Source organism: Sinocyclocheilus anshuiensis, unplaced genomic scaffold, assembly GCF_001515605.1.
Source record: "Sinocyclocheilus anshuiensis isolate Anshui unplaced genomic scaffold, SAMN03320099.WGS_v1.1 scaffold992, whole genome shotgun sequence".
Lineage (NCBI taxonomy): Eukaryota > Metazoa > Chordata > Actinopteri > Cypriniformes > Cyprinidae > Sinocyclocheilus > Sinocyclocheilus anshuiensis.
In genome coordinates, this window is record NW_015552610.1 from 43,964 (window position 1) to 50,199 (window position 6,236).

The window sequence follows — 6,236 nt, forward strand, 5'->3', positions numbered from 1 at the left end:
TAATAAAAAAAAAAAATCCAAAAATCAAACTTCATTCTTCATATAAAAATATTTTTTGATAAAATACTTAAAATATAAAATATATATATAAAAAAATCATTGCTATAAAACCCTTTATGAAAATATATTTTATTATTATTATTATATATATATATATTAAAATATATATAACAAATAACAAAAATAAATAAATAAAAAGATAAATAAATAAATAAAAATAAAACCAGCCTTAATTTTCTTTATGCAAAATATAATTTCTAATTTCTTTCATTTGATTTTTTGGGGTTAAATGTGATGCGGACATGCTCTTCACATATACTGCAAGTTGCCTTCTTTTCTTTTAATGACCTTTTAATTACAGCCTTTCTTACTGGTTTCAACATTCGACACAAAAAAATGAACAGGAAAACTAGTTTTGTAAATGCATTTAACACATTGGGCCAAACACTGAATTAGTATTAGCTACATTACCAAGCAAGAGATGAATCTGCAGTGAAATACTGTGCAGAGTTTGATTTCTGATTATTAGTATTTTGCAGAACAGTCTTAAAGTACGAACTAAAGCAAGAGACTCTAGAAGAGCAGGACAAACCTGCAAACAGATTTCGTGCTGAAGTTATAAATCCACTCACGTTCTTCAGGCCTTTAAGATGATCAGCAGGACGTCTCTCCTCCTCGACCTTCACCCGTCTCTCCTTCTTCTGTTCAAGTCTCCTTATTGTTTCCTGCTGTCTCACCTCCTTTAACTCTCTCAGCTTCTCCTCCGGCTGTCTGTCTCTGCGGTGAAGATGACCTCCACAAACTCCTCCTCAAGGTGTAAATATAGAGCCACAGCAGGAGCAGTGATCAATTCAAAGCATCCAGATAGACTTACAGTGAGATCAGCGGACAGAAGACCTGGAATGACACAATGGACCAGTGCATTGTGGGATAGAGGAGCTGTGGGAAAAGAGATCTGTGGAAACAATGCATTGAGATCTCAGCAATATAAAGCGCTCAGATCTGCATTAAAGCCTCTGAAGAAGAGATCAGATGAGATCCTGCCGCTCGCGTTTGTCTGCAGTCACATCAGCATTCGATTTGGAAATGACCCCCAGATAAAGCTTTTCTCACAAGAAATATTAATAATGTCTCAAACTGTGCAAGTCTTAATATTTATTGCTTTAATATCAGTATTAAAAATATTCTATGATAAAACACCAGTGTTCACAATATTGTTGCCTTTATGAACCTTTATAATTGAAATAAACAATAGTTTCACACACACACACACACACACATAAAATTACTAAAACTTTTACTTCTAAAATTTAAAAAATCTAATCAATCAAGTCAAAATCAGACTACAGTAACTTTTTATTGATTACATAATTACATATTATTGACAAAATGGCAGTAAATTATTAATTCATTGATTCTCTCTAATTTGTATTACTATGCCTTTGGAAGGCTTTTGTCTTTCAAACACATTAAACTGCATAAATTCACGCCATTTTGTGTCTTTTATTCTCAAATAAATTCCCTCTTTATTCCCTCTTCGACATAATATAGAATGCAATAGGTTTTCTTTCAATATGGATATCTCTTATATCGTATGGTGCAAGATTATCCTATTGCATTCTAATTTATGCAATAATTAATAAAAAAAAAAAATCCAAAAATCAAACTTCATTCTTCATATAAAAATATTTTTAATTTGGTGCATTCATGTGTGCCATAATGTTGTTTTTATGTATTATATGTGTAGCCCTAACTAAAATTAAAACAAAAAAAATAAAAATTGTTTCCTTAACTGAAATAAAAACAAATATAAATGAAAAAATGTTTTTTTTGAAATGTTGAAAACTGAAAATTAACTCAAATAAGTTTGTTAAAGTACTGAAATTAAAACAAATAATGAAAGCTACAGTGAATAGAAATATAAAAAAACAAACTGATAAAACATTTTTTCCAGAAAAAATTAACTAAAATTAAAATTAAAGCTGAAAATTGAAAAATAAAAGCCAATTCAAAATATGAATAAATACTATAATATACATAAATAACATTAAATGAATAAAGAAGTTTAAGTTGAAGTACTGAAATTACTAAAACTAATACAGAAAAAAGAATAGCGTTAGATAGAAATATAAAAAAAACAAACTGATAAAAATGACAAAAGCAACAAAATTACTAAAATTGTAAATAAAATTAAAATTAAAACTAAAAATGGAAAAATAAAAGCTAATTCAAAATATTAATACATACTATAATGATAACACTAAATTAATTATGCTTAAGTTTAAAGCTGAAGTACTGAAATTACTCAAATTAATACTGAGATAAAAATAGAGGAAAATATAAATATAAAATAAAATAAAATAGAAATATAAAAAACGGATGAAAATGACAAAAGCACAAATAAAAAGAATAAAAATTAAAACCTAAAATTGAAAAATAAAAGGTAAATCAAAAATATTTATAAAATAATAGTACATAAATAACATTAAATTAACAAGTTTAAGTTTAAATATTATATTTATTAAAACTAATAATGACACAAAATAGAAATATATATTTTTACAATTATACAAATCATAGAATAACACTAAATATAAAATATAACACTAAATTAACATTGGTATGTCACATTTATATTGATCAGTTTTCCCAAATCAACTACAAATGACGCCCATCACAAGCTTTGTGTGTCATAATTGCTTCACATGTTTTTATCTGCATTCTACGGCAGCTTTAAATGCAGCTCATGTAATTTAGAGACTTTATAGTAGTGACTTAGTGTCACCTGCATGAATGTGAGCAGACACTGACGTGTTCGAGTGTACAGTATGTGATTCAGGTAGAGTTTAGGGTGTGAGAGCAGCGCTGCACTCAGCAGGTTATTTATAAGCATTTACTGCCACACCTGCTGCTCAAATACCACAGTAAACAATGCTGCCCACTTCTACTGTTTCATCTGTGACATTGAGACTAAGAATAAACCGCATGACCAGAACAACAGCAGGCCAGCTTTGTCTGTTCCCATTGTGACGAATGAAACACAGGCCAGAAACATGCGCTCAAATCCGTCCTGTTGAGAGACGCATGATCCGAATGTCTGACTGCGTCTGATAATGCGGTCACACACACATTTAAGCAACGAGCTCAACAAATCATGAAAAATGACTTTATTTACTAACCCTCATGTGGTCTCAAGCATGCCAGGACTGCCAAGGACAAAAAAAAAAACACCATAAAAGCAGCATTAATCTTAACAGTAGTGCATATGACTATATTCAAATCTTATGAAGTCATATGATGCTTTGTGCATTGAACAGACTCAAGTTTAATGTTATTTGCTATTTTTTTTTTATCACTGATTATTAACTATCATTTATAAAATGGAGAGTTCCGGTCCTTGATTCTGATTGGCTGAGCCGCGTTCGAAGCTGTTGTAAATGACTCTACAAAGTAACATACACCTTTGTTTACGTTTGTGTGTTGCTCGGCAACCACTTTGTTGGAACCACAACTGTTTCTGAGGAACTACATTGTTTGGTGGAAGAATACTGTTTTTATTAATATCATTACACTTTATTTGCTCTGTTTTATTTTGTGAAACCTTACTACGTATATGGAATAACCGTTTTATAAAAGCAATAAGCCCTGTGAAGCCGTGGTTTGCAATTAATTTATAACAGCTAAGGGGGTTTTAGGCACTCTGCGTCGTGTCTAACAATGCCCCGTAGCTGTTATAAATTCACTGTAAACCACGGCTTCTTGGGGCTTATTGCTTTATCACTATTACAGTTTTTGTCAACATTTAGAATTTTGTTGTATATATATTTTAAATTGTTTTAAGTGTTAGGTTTATTTAATTTTATTCTAGTATTTCAATTTAAACTAAATGAAAATGAGATGTTTTTTTAATGTTATTACAGTTAATGCTTATTTTTTTAAGTAATGAAAATGTCTTTAAATTTTTTATTAATTTAATTTTTTTTAAATTTTTAATTTAATGTAACTTTTTAAAGTTTTATTCAACTTAAACTAGATGAAAATGAGAAATGCTGCTGAAATAAATAAATTCAATTTTTTTTTAATATTTTTACTATTTAAATATTTGTATTTAATATTTAAATTTTAAATAATTTTATTTCAGTTAATGTTTATTTTATTGCAATTAATGATTTTTTTATGTTTTTAGATTTAGTTAATAATAATAGTTATTAACTATAATATCACTATTTTATTTTTGTTCATATTTTGCATTTTGTTGATTTTTTTGTCATATATATATATATATATATATATATATATATATGTATGTATAGATAGATATATTTTTTTCTTTTTATATATATATATATGTATGGATGGATAGATGGATAGATAGATTTTTGTGCTTTTGCAGTTTGACAGTTGTGGTCAATATTAACTTTTTCATATTGAAAGAGGTAAAAAAAAGTTCCCTTCTGTGCTCCTACAGGAGAAAAAACAGCATTTAGAGGTCTGGATCAACATGAGGGCATTTTTGCATGCAGCTGTTTTCTTTTTTTCTTTTAAAACAGCGAGTCAAAGATCACATTAAAATGCAAAAGTGTAGGGAGAGAGAGAGAGTGTGTGTGTGTTAGTGTGTGTGCATCCAGTTAACGCAAACAACGCTTGAAATGTCAAGCTGTTTGGTGATATAGTGGAAAAGTGCACAGGAGAGGAGAAAGCAAATCTGCCCACATGCTAATTAAACGCATTCACGTATCTGCTAGTCCTGCTTCTGCATGAGATGCAAACATTTTCTCTCAACAAAGTACATCAATCAGAGAGCCGATATATAATAATCAGCATCAAGCTCATTGTTACATATCTATTAGATTAATAAAACATCAATGTGTTCACTACAGCCATTTCTGCAGTGCACATAGTAGAGTCAGGCTGATTTAATAAGTGCAAACCTCCTGTAAAATGAAATGACATGTACTCGTATCAGATAGAATTGAGTCGGGTCGGGTTTGGCAGGTTAACATGATCCGGTTAACCCCTGCTGGTAGAAAACCATAGTTAAAATCACCATTGTCAATCGATGGGCAATCAGTATCTGGATATGATGGATAATAATGGAAAAAGGTTATGCACCCTAGTTTTCCTCAATGCAATGTCCATCTCAGCCGTCCGTCTGTGTGAGAAATAGATGGACAGATACAGCAATCGATGGATGAAACTCCTGAAAACACATCAACAGCATTCAGCTGAATAATGGCACTCTTTATTAGTGTGTTTTTAGAGCTACTTTACAGCTGAAATCATATTTTTTTCATAACTGAGGAACCTAAAATCCTGCATGAATTTCACTCATTTCTACACTAAAAAACAAGTAAAATAAAAATTCCAAACCTTCATTAACATGGTTTTGGCTGAAAAAAACAAAACAAAAACACATTATGAACTCATGCAGCTGTTCAATTTGATTATCGCTCATTAAACAGACATTAAATTAATTGCCGAGAACAGAATGAAACGGAAGGCGAAACAAACTTTCACAGTTAAGAACTGAACTTTAAAAGGCAGGATTAGACACATTAACAAGTTACCATGACCTAAAACAAACACCAACTTCATAATGAGTTGTGAAAATTAAAATATATTATATCTCAACTGTATTTTTTGGGGAAGAAGATCATCTACAAAATGATATTTCCAGCAGTGAGGACAGAATCTGAATGAATTATGGCTCAATATAAGAGACAGTGGAGATAATGAACTGATGACAGACATTAATAATGATCTACAGTTTTATAACTTTAAGATTACTACAACTTTCACTTGACTGAGAATCTAACTAGAATCAAAAATACTGTTTTGAAACAAATATATATACAGTATATGTATATATATATATATATATATGCACTGCCATTCAAAGGTTTGGCATCAGAATTGTTTTTAAAAGTTTTTTAAAGTTTCTTATGATCACCAAAGCTGCATTTATTTGAGCAAAAATATATATATAAAAAACAGTAATATTGTGAAATGTTACTGCAATTTAAAATAACAGTTTTCTATTTTAATATATTTTAAAATGTAATTTATTCCTGTGATCAAAGCTGAATTTTCAGCATCATTACTCCAGTCTTCAGTGTCACATGATGCTTCAGAAATCATTCTAATATGCTGATTTATTATCAGTGTTGAAAACATTGCTGCTTAATATTTTTTTTCTGGAACCTGTGATACTTTTTTTCAGGATTATTGATGAATAA

General features: G+C 29.7%; 1 protein-coding gene across 1 annotated transcript in view; it reads right to left on the reverse strand.

Moving 5' to 3' along the window:
* The window catches only part of LOC107665907 (myomesin-3-like), a gene marked incomplete at its 3' end in the record, with an annotated part of 40,772 nt that extends 39,977 nt beyond the window's left edge, over positions 1-795 (reverse strand). Inside the window, exon 1 of the mRNA XM_016456970.1 lies at positions 633-795. The remainder of the gene's footprint in view (positions 1-632) is intronic.
* Between the last annotated feature and the right edge of the window lie 5,441 nt (positions 796-6,236).